Below are 17812 nucleotides of genomic sequence, written 5' to 3'. Positions count from 1 at the left end.
TGTAAAATTCTACTATACTATATAAGATTTTCCAACAAAACACGGGTAATGATCTAGAACATTCGGCCAAAGTGGTAAAGGAGGAGTTGCTGACCAATGTTAATACGCAAGTGAAACGCGCTTTTTGTGCTATGAATTTTTGCTATTTTAAGTTAACAATTATTTGTTGATATAATTTCGTTCATTTCTGATACCTAAAAACAGTTTGATATCTTGAATTTTAAGAAAAAATTCAAAAAACTGTAGCCGAATTTAGACTTTTTGGGCTATGTGTATATTGGGACTATGTAATGTCAAGAGGGCAATAACGTATTATTATTAAAGTCCTGTCGTTTACTATTGATATTGCACATTGCTTTCTTTGTAATATGCTTGGTAGGTACTACATATCCATTTCGAGTTTCTGCTAATTTTTTCGCTCAACAGTAATATATTTATATGCTTAGTACGTAAATCTCAGGTTACAATTATTTCTAGCAATAACTCGATAGATAACTTTGGACGGTTTGTATGTATGCAACGAACTATAAACAAGGTGTTTTTCAATTGAGTTGCTTATAAGGGAGCTTTTTTATGTCAATATTTCCTATGTAAACTTCTAAAATATTGTATAGAGTTTAAACAAGATCTTACCTAATTCATATTAACTAACAGACCTTATATATGATGCGAATATGAAATCTATAATATTATGAGCAAGATGAATTCGTTTAAAAGTTTTAAAATACAACATGCTATAGACGTCCAACAGTGTGTTTATATGTAGAGAGATATGAGAAAAGTATAGTACATTCTTTGTTGTAGAAACCTTTGGCCACACGATTTAAAAATTGATCGGACATAAGACAAGTTAAGTTATTTACGTTCTATTACCTTTAAATATGACAGTGGCATTTCAAACAATGTGCATTTAATGTCAATTATTCAAATCATAAGACTTCACTTCAATATTTTAATTTTAGCTGTCACTAAAATAATTTATAACTTTATAAAGGAACTTACTTACAACATGCTGTTGTTTCACGTTATTCAAAAACAAATATTGTGAATGTGATACAACACTCCTGCACCTGCGCCTCACACATGCCCTGTGCATATATTTCACGTCTAGACTAGACACCCTCTACTAAATAATAATGAAAAAAATAGTTAAACCACCACAAACACTAAGTAAAAGTATCTACTTTATGCGGCGCCATTGTCAAACATACTGGAAACTCACATTTTTAATGCCTTGCTAATTCTAATTAATCTGGTTTTGTATTTTAATGAAATATATATACGATACAATTTAATGATATTAATTAACAGGTAATAATATTTACAGCGCACTATTATAATTAATAGCCTCCTGTGTAATGAGCTTATAACTTTTATTATATCGCATTCAATGGTCTTACATCTGATAGGGTACTCCTATGTGGATAAATATAAAAGCAAAGAAAAAATTCAACTGATAAATGATCTGTTCTTGAAATGGAAATACAAAATAATTTATGAAAATGCGTTCAATATTGAATTGGTTATTCAAAAAGGTAGCCGTAAGCAATTTGTCTCAACTGTCACTATGAATGAAATGACAGAATAATGTGATCGATCAATTTTGTTCACACCCAACTAAACATTTATGTCATATAAAACGAACGACGGATGAGGTTGTCATTCCTAAATTCACTAAGTGTGATGCCTTAAGCCCTTTAATTTATTAGACTATTTAAAATTTGACCCTCAAAGCATAAACCCATTTGACTTTTGATCGTCCTGATAATTTTTTTTCTTAAAATGTCAGAATTAAATATCGCGAAATGATAATTTTGCAGCAAATACGTCAGGAAACAAGTCAACATGGATAAAATATTTCACAAAATGTCACACTAGCTTTTATTTAATTTTAAATTTAACTAAATTAAAGACAAGTGAAGTTATGTTTCCCACTTTTTGCCATTGACACTGTGAGAATATTAAATTGAATATATACGATGCGCCAAATTACGACGGCAGTGACCGTGCGATTGATTGAGTGTCATAAGTGATCGAATGATGACATTCGTACTTAAACGCATCGCTTCACTTTTTAAAGTTACATTCTACTTTTATAATTATTATTATTATTAATACATTCTTTATTTCTCGATAAATGTTTACATTTTTTTTAAAATAAGAATTGTAAAGCTACTACTACATGAAGTCTCTTATAAAGACAACATTTAGTAAAAATAAATTTTAAATATAATAGTATTTACACTTTGTAATTCATTGTGGAAGACAAAATATTTATTGAAATTTGACAGATGCAAATACCCATAGCAGGAAACTGCTCGCAAGTCAACCCTAAAGATCTACGACCTATAAGTCTATCATCATTCCTTCTTAAGACCTAAGATAGATTTATTCATATCCATTTAACGGAAAGTATTGCCACAATTCTTCTGTTTCAACATGCCTACTGTCAGGACAAATCTGTGTAAACGGCGTTACACACCTAAGTACGCACCAGCGACTACTCCCTTCCTCATAGAGAGTACACTATTGTTGCATTCCTTGACATCAAAGGCGCTTTTAACAGCATGGAGTCATCTGCACTAGCATTTCTGAACTAAGAGAGTTTGCTTGGGAAGTTAGTTCATTTCATGCTGACTGGCTCAATAATTATCTCAAATTTTTTCTCGTCTCCTCTGGAACTTAACTGGTCTTGATGTAGATGATTTCAGAGTAATTGTCTTTGCGGATGACGTTAAGAAAACTTGTACCAAATGCTTTGGACAGTCCTTATTTTGAGGAAATACAAAATTCACTCCCTATATTAAAGTTCCAGACGGGACTAGGTATCTGAGTCTTATTTTAGACACAAAGGCCAACGTTCACTTTGCTTATGTATAAGTAAGCTAATTCCTTTCACACGACCCTATCTGCGGCATTGGATACCCTACTTACCTAACTTCTCTCAATATACTTAGCAGACAAATAACTGGAAGCTCTTCTATTCACCTCAAAGCTTAATCGCAGTTGGTTAACAACAACATTAGCCACTCCGTAATTCGTTAGTATTTAAAATCAATTCCAAAGCTCACAGACTACACAATCCCCCAACTGCAACTACAGAAACATGAAGATTTATGTACCACTCTTTTCTGGTATAGGATTCGGTATTCCTAGAAGACGACTCAATCCACTTTTACACAGATAGATTAAAAACCAATGGAAGGATTGGTGGAGGTATGTACTCCGAACTATTAAAATTAAGTCTCTCATTCCACCTGCTGAATCATTGTAGCGTGTTCAGGGCGGAACTTTTGGTGATATAAAAAGTCTTGTCCTTGCTTAAACTTGAATCAACATCAGATATCCCTATTTTCTCCGATAGTTAGGGCGCTATCAAATCTCAGGACTCTATCTCTACAAACTCTATAACGACCATAGTTGATCATAGATCATCTTTAATGAAGATGGCACAACAGTTTAATATTCACCTTTGTTGGGTGCTGGACCATAAGAAATTATAAGTCAGATGAACTCGCTAGAAATGGTACATTACAACCCATTCTAACACTTTTGGCTGATACTGGCATACCAATCTATATAAACTATTGCTAATTCAAGAAGTATGAAGAAGGCAAACCGGCCACTGTCTAATAGAAAAGCTTCATGGCTAGACATATTATCAAATTACTTTTGCAGAAGCTATAGGGACGAGGAAGAGGGAGATGAGGAAAGAGTACTTCAACTCCTTTGAACAAGAACTGATCTAGCTCAAAAACGCAAGTATTTCCTAATAGAATACTTCTACAAAGATCTAAACGATCACAATCTTTTTAACATAATCAGTCGTTCAAGTTTCGTAAAAACCTCAAACTGGCTGCATTGGTCTTAGAAGAAAGCCTTAAAATTCAGTGGCATCATGATGGGCAATTAAAATTACCTTAGTGTGTCCTAATCCATCACGGACAGCCACTTGAACCTAAGTTAACCTAAGTTCATTATTTATACTCAAAGGAAGTTTATCCCGGTTAAGTAGTGTGAAAAATTTCAACTCTTACGTATTTGAAATTTTTCCGGTACAGAAAAAACTGAGTACACTATTTCTAAACCTACGCTTATCTCCAGTATTCATTTATTGGAAGGAAATCGCCCCCAAGGTAACTTTCTTATGCTATTTATTCGTACAATAATTGAGTAATTGAAATCTAATGAGCACATCTACGAAAATGGATTTAAATAATTAGATCAAAGGCTTTGATACGAAACAAAAGTCAATTCATAACTTTCTAAGACACACCTGCGCAAAGAAAATTGCAAGCCACCGAACAAAATTAAGGAATCAGTATGTCTAAAATATATAAAATTTATAAAGCTTTTTGGAACTAAGCACCTTTATGCGCTATTCGTTTAATAAGCAATGGATTTTTAACAATACACAAAATTCAACTTATTTATCCTATAAGCAAATTAACATTAATCATTCACCTTTTTACATCTACAAACTCTGGTCCATCAATCACTGCATCCGTTTTAACCTATGAACGTGTCACCAATTTGTTCCAGTAGTTCTATCATTTAAAATCGAACAATTATTCGCAACAAATTGTTTTTCTATTTCAATTAGATGTGCTAGCTAACAACTGTGTAATTGCAATTGTCTACGCTTTACCATATCTACACAATTTTATACAGAATTTATAAATTCTGATTTTATCCACTTGTGGCAAATACGAACACTGAACAGACGCTATACCGACACTCAACTCACGTAAATGGTCTACCACACTTTTCCTTTCAGATTTTGTCTTTCGTACAAAATGGTCATCATGACTCGGCTTTACGTGACACAAATGTTCGAATGGGAATCTCTTTCTCGCACGTTTAGTTGATTTCACCAAGTATCTAAAGTGAACAAAATGTCATCAATGGTAAGCCACTAGTAGCTATTGTTTATTGCTCGACATTGACCATAAACTGAGAATATATGGCGAACGCTTAAGGACTGAGTAGTCTAATGCGATATGACGTGGATCACCATGAGTATTTTGTGAATGAGGTTAACAGAGTTAGAAGGTAGTTTGATGATCTGAATGGCAAATCGAATGCTTTATAATGATGTTAAGTGAAGTAGTTGAGGTAGTAGAAAGAATTAATGCAGCTGTCATTTTGTGACGTAGGCGTTATATTCTGTGTTTCGAAGAGCTCTTAGAACCTTTTCAATGTCAAAGACACAGAAAGAGGAGTAGTGCTGCGAGAGAGGATTTGAAAGGAGCTAAGGCGGATATAGACTTTTAGTCAGGGGGTGGGGAGGTTTCACACTTACCTTAGGTACCAGTGTTTTGAACACCGCTTAAACATGTTCTCTAAAGGAGGCTAACAAAATTTAAATAACATACTGCGTACCTAAACTTTACATTTACATATAAAACCTTACATTTACATTACATAAAGTGACAACTTTAGTTATAAGATTACTTGTTTTTTTTTTTTTTTGTTGTTTCTAACTTATTTACGTTTTAAAAGATTTCTACTTCTGTTTACTAAGATACTTTAGCATTTAATGGGAGCAAGGAATTTTGGTTTGATGTGTGTGTGGGCTATTGCGAAACTTAGGATTACTGTTTACCGTGGCTGCCTTAAAGTTAGGCTAAATGATTTCTGTTAGAGTGTCTAATATGGGAAAACTTAAGGCTTTACGTTTTAAAATGAAACAACTTGAAAGACGCTTTCATTTGTGCTTTTTTATTGATTCCTTAATAACCGTGGGCAGAGCTGCTTTGATAAGTGTATAACGCGTGGGAAAAAAACTTTGAAATCAAATGTTTTTTTTTTGACAGGAGGAAATCTTCAAAAGACACTTGGCAGTATTCGACACCAAGTAGTGTGGGACTCTTACTTGAGGGATCGACTTCCGATTTTTCTTTCTTAACTTTGTGCAATCACTTTGGGGGAAGTGCATTAACTATTCCACTAAGAACTTTGTTTTGGAATTTTTGGATGATTTCGGTATTTGTTTTCTTTGTACAACCCCATAATCGGATTCCATAGTTCTAAATAGGCTTTAGTACTTGATTATACAGCATTATTTTGTTTTGGATTTATAAATCAGAGTTGTTACCAAGCAACCAGTACATTTTTCTATATTTCAAGTTTAGTTCTTCTCTTTTCTTTTTGATCTGCTCTTTCCACTTAAGCTTTGCATTTAATCTCATTCCAAGGTATTTGGCCGTATTGGCGTAAGGTACTGCTTGATTATTAATGATTATTGGAATATTTTTTATTTTTTTATTTGTGAAGTTTATATGTGAAGATTTTGTTTCATTGAGTTTGATACGCCATTTTTCGGTCCAAGCTCTCACTGTGTCGACGGCAATTTGTAGTTTTACTGCTGCCTTAGAGACACATGTGTCGGGTACCAAAATTGCGGTATCATCTGCAAAAGTAGCCATTATGGTGTGATTACCAACTGGAATATCCCTTGTGTATAGTAAATACAGGGTTGGACCAAGGACACTTCCTTGTGGTACACCGGCTTCTATTTTCTTCAATTCCGAGTATTCTTGATCGTACTTTACTCTAAACAATCGTCTGAGATGTACGATTTTAATATTTCAAAGTATTGCCTGGCAAGATCCCTTTGCAGTTTGTACTCAACTCTCTCATGCCAAACCTTGTCAAAAGCTTGAGCAACATCTAAGGAAATAGCTGAACATACTTGTTTTTTTTCTTTTACATCCGATATTCTATGAACTTGGTCTATCGTGGAATGTTTATTTCTAAAGCCAAACTGATGGTTTGGGATTAACCTTCTTTCTTCTATGATTTTGCTAAGTCTCTCCAGAATCAATTTTTCAAAAACTTTTGCCATAATTGGTATAAGCGATATTGGTCTGTAAGCCGTCACTTTTGTAGGTGGTTTACCTTGCTTTGGTATGACAATTACTTCAGCAATTTTCCAATGGTGGGGGACATACCGGTGCTTAAGGCATGCATTTATTATATATTGGAGTTTTATGAAGGCTTTCAATGGCATTTCTTTCATAGCCTGAGCAGTAATTAGATCGTAACCTGGTGATTTCTTATTTGGTAGTTTATTTAAACACATACTTTTTATTTCTTTAAGTCTTACAATTTGTATTTCACTTTCATCTATCTTATCAACAAACTGTTAGTTATTTTCAGCCGCTTTTGATGAGTATGGCTTAAAAACATTCGCAAGATGTTCAGCGAAAAGGTTAGCTTTTTCTTTCGGGTTACCGATCCATTTCTTATCTTGAGATTTCAAGGGCGAGTTTTGTAACAACGGTCTTTTCAGGCGCTTGGCTGCTTTCCATAGCGAAAAATCGGTCGAAGCATCAGTCGTTTAATTCCTTAGGAATGTACTGAGGGAATCATTTTTGAATTTGTAAATTTGTTTTTAAGATTGTTGCTCATAAGGTTAAACGTTGTTTTATTATCTGAAAATCTAGTATTTTGCCATTTTCTTCGAACTCTTCTTTTCTCTATTATAAACTCTCTTAGCTTCTATCAGAAATTGTTGGAGTACTTTCTTCAGTGGCCTGTTGCACATCAGCAACAAATTGTTCCACTTCATGGTCAATTTGCTCGATTGTATGCATGGAAGATCTTAAATTTATAAAACTTAAAGCCTTTTTCTAAAATCATTCCAGTTTGTTTTCTTATTTACATGCTTTGGATTACTTTTTTCTAGTACTTCCAATTCACTTAGTGATAGAATCAATGGAGTATGATCTGATGAAAGGTCATAATTACCGTCGATACTAATGTGATTTCGTTTGATTCCTTTAGCTACGAAAAAGTCAATAAGGTCTGGTATTTTGTTAGTATCGGAAGGCCTGTATGTTGTATAAGTATAAGTATTCTGTCCATCATTGTTTTTTAAGAGCGACTTTTTCACTTAGCAGTTAGATATTCAAATCCTGTTTATCAATTCTTTTAAGAATAAGTTGTAGCATTTCTTTTATGGAAGTCTCTTCATTCTTACGCACATTTTTAACAATCTGAGAATAGACTTCCTTTTCATCGCTTTTACTTTGAACAGCCTTTTTAGGCGGTTCCTTCTTAGTATTGTTTTCAGCAGTTAAATCGTTATTTACTATATGTTTCTGGGTTTGTCTCTAGCAGATGTATTTTTGCTTCTGAACTCTTGGAATTTTTTATCAACTGGGCAGCCTCTATAGCTTGCCGGGTGATTACCCTTGCAGTTCACACACTTTGCTTTCTGATCTTTGCTCATAGGACAATTTTTAGTTGGATGGTCGTGTAATTTTTTTGTTGCCTTTAGCTTGAGATATTGATTTAGCAACAGCTACCACTTTAGTTCCTGTAATCAACTCTTTGTTATTTTCGGTTTTTCTGATTTTTTGAACGAGTCTCGGGACTACGTTTACGTTTCTTTGTGGTATACTAATTTTTCTTTTTCTCAGTTTCAAACACGAGCTCTTCTTTGTGGACTCTGAATCTTTCTTGTCAAGCAAGGAAACTTTCTCTTCGAGTTTTTTCACTTGCAGCTGAAGACTTTGCACTAGAACTTCAAGTTGTTTTCTTCCGCTATTTCAATTTGCCATTCTTCAAAGTAGTTCTTTGATTTTGATTGGTCTTTGGAACTCTGTTGATCTGTGATGTCGATCTCTTCATTGATCTTGGTTCCTTTTTCGCTGATGTTTTTAACATCTACAGTATTGTTTGAGGTTTTCGATGATGTAACCCCTAAAGGAAATTAGTTTGGGGGAGTTCTTTGCATCTTTGAACTCCGTCTCTCAACATTTGTAAGCAATAATTGGTCCTCCCCAGAATCCATAGGACCGAACTCGTAAGAGAGTGGCTTTACCAGTTTTACTGGAGTGCCACCTGGGGTATTTAATCTAGTCGTTTTGTTCATTGCCATAATTTTGTTAACTTAGTGTTTGTTCTATAAATAGGTCAGTTACTTCCATCCATAGTCTTTATTCAGCCGCCCCACAGAGAACAGACGCTGACCAGTGAGCCGCACAATATGTGCCAGACGCTCTTGGATTTAATAGTGAGCTGGTGCATTCAGAGCGGTATTTCTGTTGTTTTGCTCCTAGTTCATGAAAAGATAACTCAGGTGACTCAGCTCATGGATCCAACGCTCGTCGTTAGTTGAGTATTCAGCGGGCACCGCGAGGAGGTGACGATGCGATTTTGCCACTTCAGTATGGAATTGAATAATTTTAAATAACTCATTTTTTATTGTTCTATAAATCCCGAAAAAATTACATATATTATATAACCTAAAGTTAAGATAGGATTTAATTGTAATATTCCCAAAACTTGAGTTTTATGACACTTTGGAGTGAGAATTTCAATCAAACCATTACACAAGGGCATGGACAATTGTGATCCTTAGAACGATAGATCTAGTTTGGTAAAATAATGTCGCATAAATTGCATCGTTTTCATTATTTTAAACTTCTTCAACGTTAAAAATCTTTTTATTCGAAAACAAGAATTATTTCACGTAGAGCGTCGATAGTTCTTTATGTGTAGATGCTCTTTAATCAGTATTACATTAGATCTGAGAAATTCTCTGGACATTATATTTCTCTTCCGAAAGGGCGGCATTCATTCTGGTTCTACTTTTTGTTGGAAACTGGAGGACAGAATTCTCGAACAATATTGCTGTTCCTAGAGGTTTTTAAAACCATCATATTACGCCAGAACTCACTCCTTACCCATATTAGGCAATTGTAACTCATGTTGTCCTGGTTCGAATATCAACTTAAAATGTTTCTTTCTTTCTTTCACATCACATTTTGAAAATATGCAACTTTAAAAATGCTAAAAACAACAAAAAACAAATGTTTTAAGGCTAATGATACAATTTATTTTTAAGGAACATTTTTTGCTATCAGGATATCCCTTAAAAAACGAAACGATTTTGTCTTTTAGATACAGTTTCAAGAATTTTAGTATCTTACATAGTTTTTGGAACTTATCATTAGTCTTTATTTTACTCTATGTAAAGATTGGAGCAAACTTTGAATTTAAAACATTCATAGTTTTGAAAAATACTTTTTGGTCAATTTTTTAAAATACAGGTTTGATAACAATCTGAAATTACGTGGACTAACAGCCCCAAAATAGCCCTAAATTTTACAATCACTAGCTTTTAGCCGCGACTTCGACCGCATTAGGCAGTTTTTTTGAATAATAGTAAGAAAAAACCTGAGCTGTACTTTTTTGTAGGCCATACAAAGTGTGATTGTCATAGGTAAGGTTAGGTTAGGTTAGGTTAATACATTTTAAGAAGCAGATAGGTTACTGCAGTACATTTATATATACGATGTTTTTTTTGTCCTTCCTCGTCCAGAACGTAAAGATTTTGTGGTCTTGAGACTCGTGAGCACGCTACTTATAATTGTCCATGGGAAAAACAGTTGTTTTTGCAAATTTACACCTCTAACTTTCAGCGTTTGCCCCTGGACTTTAATTAATGTTATTGCAAATGCTGCTTTCAGAGAAAACTGCACTTTTTTAAACTGAAACGGCAGATATCGGTTGGAACCCCTGATAATTCTACTTTATGGGGTATGTTGTTACTTGCTCCGTGTCCATAACGTTGTCTACTGAGAGGTACTCGACGATATCTCCCTCCACGTCCGACATAATTGTTCGTTTATATGGCTATTGGATAGACAATACTTTTTAATTCATCCGTGCTACAGAATTCATGACTCAACGTAATCTAACCTGTGAGGTTAAAAGTAACTCATGTCCTTTCTTAAGTCTCAAACTATCTCCTTACCAAATTTTATTTAAATCTGTTCAGTAGTTTAGGCGTAAAAGCGATCGGCCCACCTGGATTTTTCCATGGGAATGCGCATTTACTAGGGGTGAAAAGTAGCCTATGTCCTTTCTCGGGTATCAAATTATCTCTATACCAAATTTCATGCAAATTGGTTCAGTAGTTTAAGCGCAATTGAGTAACAGACATACAGACGGAGTTACTTTCGCATTTATAATATTTGTATGATGTATGATGTATGATTTTAGAACACTGTTGTCTAGCATGATAATGGTCTAACTATTTAATTTGGACGACTTTCTCCATTTTCTGGAGTCTTTTATTAATATCGTAGTCAGTCTGCTAACTCGTACATTGAAGCCGATGCTAGAAGACAAATTCTAAAAAACATCTGTTTTGCGTGTACATTTTGAAAATATTTTGATCTTAAAGAAGTAAAAACCTTAAAAATTGTTGAGAGAGAAAAAAGTTTGGTTCATAAATTTTTAATTAGCCATTATATTAACGAAAGTGTCACTTTAGCTGTTGAGTCATTTATATCCTCGAAATCCGAGTTTAAATCTCAGATTTAAAGCATCAAAAAAAAAATTCACTTAAAAAAGTACACTTCTTTAATTTTTAAGATCTTAAAAAAAATTGTATTTAATAGAAAATCTATTTATGTGCCTCAACAAAAGATTTGATGGAATTGAAGACGAGTTTCTGGAATTTGAAGACAACTTGATATCAAATTTTTGATCTCTTATTTAAGGTTTCTTCTTAAGAACCTGAATATTCGCTTTTTCTCTCAGAAAAGATTTTATGAACACAATTTAAAGCATTACTAAAGTTTTTTTTTGGCAAATTCTAATTTTTGTGAAAACATTTTGGTGAATATCGTTAATTTACTAACAAATCTTAAGATGAAATCCTTACTTAAGCAATTAAATTGTATAAAATGTTTGGCTTATATGATCCCCCGTCCTGGATCGCTAATAGGTCAAAAGTTGATGAATTTGTGCTGAACGATTGGAATAATAGGGATAGATTTCCCATTGATACTATGTTCTTGGTCCAGTCCTCTGTTAAAAGTTGTACTTCTAGCAACAAATCTTAAAGCAGTAAAACACAAATTTTATTTCCATATGTATATACAAAATAAATAATTAAAAATAAATGTGAGTCATATCCCTTACCACAATACTATTCATTTTGGATTCAAGGAAATTTCTACGAAAATTAAAAAAGTAATCTCTTATGGGGTAATGACCACTAAGACCTCCCCTTCCCCTGAATATGGAGGTGTTTTGACACATTGATTTAGAATTCCACATTACATTCCATTCCACATTCGCGCAGTACGGCTTAAGAACGAATCTCTGCAATAGACAGTTTTATGGGAGAGTTGTCCTCGGCGTAAGAGTGACTGTCTTAAATTCCCTTAAATTTCAAGTTCAACTACGGCCATGTGCACATTTTATGTTGGTTAATAAACATTTAAAGTATGTTATTTTTTAAATGCAGGCCCAAGATCAGAAATAATTAATATTTTATTCTGGATAAAGTTCTAAAACTATTTTTTAATGATCATGATCAAGTTCTGTAATATTCTCTCTGTTATGGCTGCGTAAATACAGCGACGTTAATTGTCGAAAACAACGCACACTGCACATCCAATGATAAATTCAAAAAACAAACAGAATTCAAACCAGGTTGGTATGGTCGTAAAGCATACAGTTTACGGATATTATGACATCGTCAGTATGGACACGTCCTCACTATACTCACTTAGACGATCGTGACATTTTGTCGCCGCGCTTAGCTCTCGTTTGAATCAATTCCATTTGAATTTTGCTTCTAATTAAAGGAGCTCGCGGTAAAGTTACAAGTTTTGAGATCATTAAATCGATCAATTGTCGAAGTAAATTAATGCAATATCAAGGCATAACGTTCCGCGACGACCGACCGACGACGACGACCAATTCAATGATGGTCCCGCCGAACACCGCACTACAGCGCCGCCGCCGCCGACACCATCAATGGGCTTTGGAAGCTGTACCATCTTATATAGAGAACGAATATTCTTTTCGAGGGCGAAGGATATGGCTGTGATCGCGACCGCGACGACCGACCAAACGTATATTCGAACATAGATCTTGCGCAATAGGTGTTATTGATCTTTAGGGAAAGAAGCTGAGTTGAGTACATCATGGTACATGTAGATTGTAGGTACATACCTATAATAACATATGCATGCATACAAATATAGAGAGGCGGCACTGGACATTGAAATCGTGTTAGAGAGACATCGGTTAATTAATGACGAAGACTTGCATGGGAATAGGCGAAATGTTTCGACTACGACATGAGAAAACTGTCACAGCTGACAAACATTTCATAAAACTCGCATTGCAAGAAGGGCCTGTCTGTCCTAAACAAGATGATCAAGTCTAGTCTGCGTCGTGCGTCCTGCGTGTGCAATGCGGACTGGAGGTGACATCTTATTGCATTGCTAGTCTCTGTGATGTGAGTAAATTTTAATTAGATTAGAATATGCATATATTGATCTTTTTTCTCTGAATTCTATTCTGTATTCTGTATGTTAGGTATGGATGAAAAATATCTTCAATGTCTTTTGGGCCTATACATCTCAAGGCAGATGTTAAGGAAACTGCTGTCAAGCCCACTAGGAAGTAAATCCAGGAAATATGAGTTAACTTTAATGAATAGGGTGAGTAATGACATTATTTGCCTTTCTTCCACAGAGATTGTAAACCAAAGCTTTAAAGTTTGCAATGCCTCTTGGGAAGTAGTATTTCAGTGAAATTTTAGCGTAAATTCACAAATTAATGTAGTTTCTTACTTCTTGTAGAGATGAATTCCTATTTCTTTGTATTTGAAATAACCTTTTGAACCATTTACTACAAGTATGTACATAATATTTTTTTAGTATTCAATCAGTTAAAGTCTCAAAACTATACAAAATAAATTCTGGTGTGTCCTGAGTCTGTTCTGTCCTTTTTACTCTTTTTCGAGTAATGTTGTCAGGGATGGAGGAACCGAATCCGAACGGCTAATTTGAGAACGCACTTTTCATGACAAGAATGACTCTTGGATGATTTTTCAGTCCCTCGCAGGAACCACCACCCATGAAAACAACTTTAGACGAAAAAGATAGGGATTAAACCCAAGAACTCTGACATGACAGTCCTACGCACTAACCATCACGCCAAGGGTACTACGGATTATGCTCTAGCGAAATAGCCAGTCGCATACCTCCCCAACATACAATTTTACCGTTATATTCGCATCTCAAGGAAAGCTCATCCTTTTACACTCTAACCCAATTTCCAATATTGGACAGAGTAAAGTTGTTAACAATACTGTGTTAAAAATAAAATAAGTTTGAAGTCAATAATTTTTACTAGACACAGTAGCAATGTCTTGGGTTAGGTTAAGTTGTGGGGGGGATAACGATTAAATACGTTATCACAACACTAAGAATCATATTTCCTGGACTCCGAGTTCTTAAAGATTATTGAAGCAATTGAAGTCTATAAGAGCTTATTTATTGTGTGGAAAAGTGTTGGGCAGTGGCATAAGAAGTGGGCAGCATTTTATATTTCTTCCTCATCACTTAAGCCTTTGCACATGTCATGGGAAGTAAACCTGCGGCTTGTTATTATGTTTACACGTGGTCTCAAGCGCGCCCATACAGAAGAGGGATTACAACACCAAGGAAATGATCTTCAATCTCTTGTACAAAATAGGTCCTAGCTACGATATTCAAGTTGTACAGACGTCTTTTAATAATCGGTAAAAACAACCTTCACGACATCATAACGGATTCAGGGTCATCGACTGCATCTTATTAACCAGTACGTATTTTCCACACCTCTAAAACCACAATGGAAGTTGGAGTTCTCCAGATCAATCTACCGTCAACAAGATTTAATTTAATTTAATTCGTTAAAATCTAACGTTAACAATATTTAAAAAAATTCTTATAATCTAATAATATCTAATATCATAATTTATATTTATTATACAATATTGTTGAAAAACATAAGTTTAAATTGTTTACATTTTATATTATCATTTACAGATTCTAAACAAAAATGAAATTCGTTATAAATTGTTATTAACTGATTGAGAGGGCTACATACACCATAGTTTGATCTGCTAAATATTTGAATAATAGGTTGCTGTCGCCTTAAACTTGCACGACTGAAACTGAAATTTAATTTTCTTAGAACTGATGGTAATGATATCGAACCATTAATAATCCCAACAATAAAACAAAATTGTAAATATTTTCTGTGGTTAGTCAAAGAAGGGAGGCTGATTAAAGCTAGTCTTTGAGAATAAGGAGGAAATAGATTTTCCCTTGCCCATGGAAGAGACTGAAGACAGAAACGCAGAAACCTTTTTTGGATCGCTTCAATTCTTGAAACATGTATTGAGTAATAAGGTGACCATACCACACAGCCGTATTCTAAAATTGGTCTAACAAACGAAATAAATAGAAGTTTAAGAACATAAGGATCCCGAAAATCACGACCGAATCTTTTAATGAATCCAAGAACCCTATTGGCTTTTTTAATTATATAACTTAAATGATCATTAAATGATAATATGGGATCTAGAATAATACCTAAGTCAGAAAACATAGAAACTTTACATAACGGACAAGAATCAAACATATAGTCGTACAAAAACGGAATTTTTTTACGTGTAAAACTCATAGTTTTACATTTGTCAACATTTAAAACAAGTCGGTTTTTATTGCACCATTCCCTAAATATTGTTAAGTCTTCTTGTAATAATAAACAGTCAGAGGAGGATTTTATACTTTTAAAAAGCTTAATGTCATCAGCATAAATAAGGACAGACGAGTTTTTTAAGTTTGAAACCAAGTCGTTAATAAATAAAACAAATAAAATAGGACCTAGATGGCTGCCCTGAGGGACGCCAGAATTGACAACAAATTGAATTGAACTTTCATTACGAAACAAGACAGAATAACGACGATTTTTTAAGTATGAAGAAATCCAATTTATAAAATTGTTGTTAAATCCTAGATGGTATAATTTTAGAATTAGTGTATTGTGACATAACTTGTCAAAGGCTTTACTAAAGTCAGTAAATACGCAATCAAACTTGCCCGCGTTTTTCAAATACATCTAGACAAAAGGACACAAAGTTAAATAAATTAGTTACAGTGGATCTCTTTTTGACAAAGCCATGCTGGCTATCACAAATAAGAGAACTACAATGAAAAGAAAGAACATTACTCACAATTGACTCAAACAGTTTAGGTATCACAGATAGTTTCGCAATGGGCCTATAGTTCATTATTTCATTCTTTGGGCCTTTTTTGTGTATGGGAATAATAAATGAACTTTTCCAGATAACAGGAAAAATTGAACTTTTTAAGGATGCATTGAAGAGAACACATAACGGATATGACAAATAAGAAGCACATTTTTTTAATATATAAGATGGAACACCATCGGGGCCTGGAGTAAAGCACTCATCGAGTTTTAAAATATGTTGAGCAACTGTGTCTTCACTTATTTCAAAATTAATTGCGTTTAAATGAGTAAAGCTGTCAGAAGAAGAAGAAAAAGAAGAGGAATTGTTAAAGTCTGATTCTTCAAATGCTATTTTGAATTGATTAGCAAACATGTTTGCAATAATCTTTGGATCATGACTAGTTGACGAATTATTTGACATCGAATTCGGATAGCCACATGTTTTCCTTTTATTATTAACGAAATTCCAGAAACTATCTGGATTAGATTTAATACCATGTTCTATTTTACAAATGTAATCGTCATATAGAATGTTAGAATATTCAGAAAAGAGTTGTTTTAGAATTAAGAAAGTTCTGTAATCATCGTCAGTTCTAGTTATGTTATATTTTACCCAAGCTTTGTTCCTTTTATTTTTTAAGTTTTTAATACGCGTATCAAACCATGGTGGTGCATTTGAAGCAAAACGTGATCTTTTTAAAGGAATAGTTTCGTAAAAGCAGTTAAAAAGAGTTCTATAAAAATTATTACACATATCCTCAATATTACAATTACAAAATAATTGATTCCAATTTACAGTTATTAACATATCAAAAAGATCTACAAAATTATATTTAGAAAAGTCAAATTCAAGTTTGTTGTTATTATTGTTATTGTAACGAGAAGACATGTTTAAACCTAGTGAAATATCTAATGCAGGATGATGTCGATCTTCGTCTATTAGTTTTACAGTAGCAGGTAAAACGGCAATTTCGTTGTTAATTGTATCGACGAAAAACACTAAGTCAAGAATTTTTCCAAAACGATTTCTATTTCCATTGAATTGACTTGAACCACACGATGACATACCATCTATACATGTTAGTTCATTATGGCTGGACGCATTTATTGGAACATGGAAGTTGTCGTCATCAATTTTTGTCCAGTTAAGGTTTGGTAGGTTAAAGTCACCTACGATCAAAATTTCATCTTCGGGTTCCATAAGTACATAAATATTTTCTATGCAGTCATTAATATTTTCATAAGCCTCATTGTTTGAACTTGGAGGAATATACGCAGAGATAATAAATAAATGGCCAGATTTCAACTTGATTTTGATAGAAAAGAAAGAAAAAGAATTCCTCCTCCGACAACATTAGAGTCTTCTTCATCATGTCGATCACGTCTGAAAATTTGATAAGATGCATCAAAAAGCTCCGAGTCAAGAATAGAAAAGTTGAGCCAAGTTTCTGTTAGTATAATGACATCGTGGGGAAGGTTGTTTACATTTTTATAGACCATATTAGTTTTTGTCCGAAGTCCGTTTACATTTTGGTAGTAGACTAATATTTGTTTAAGCTGCTCAGATGTTGATTCCACTTTGTCCGAATTTGACGAAAAGGGTTCTGGGGTATTCCTTGACTATTCTGTTTATGAACAAATTCGTGTATTATTACACCAATTGGCCAGAACGAAGGCGAGTTTAGTACGAGCGTCTTAGGATGCTTCGAGAGACCTAGTTAGCAGAATTAAAGTCCAACGGCTTAGATGG

This window comes from Eupeodes corollae, chromosome 1 (genome assembly GCF_945859685.1).
Source record: "Eupeodes corollae chromosome 1, idEupCoro1.1, whole genome shotgun sequence".
Classification (NCBI taxonomy): Eukaryota; Metazoa; Arthropoda; class Insecta; order Diptera; family Syrphidae; genus Eupeodes; species Eupeodes corollae.
Note: the sequence above shows the minus strand (reverse complement) of the source record.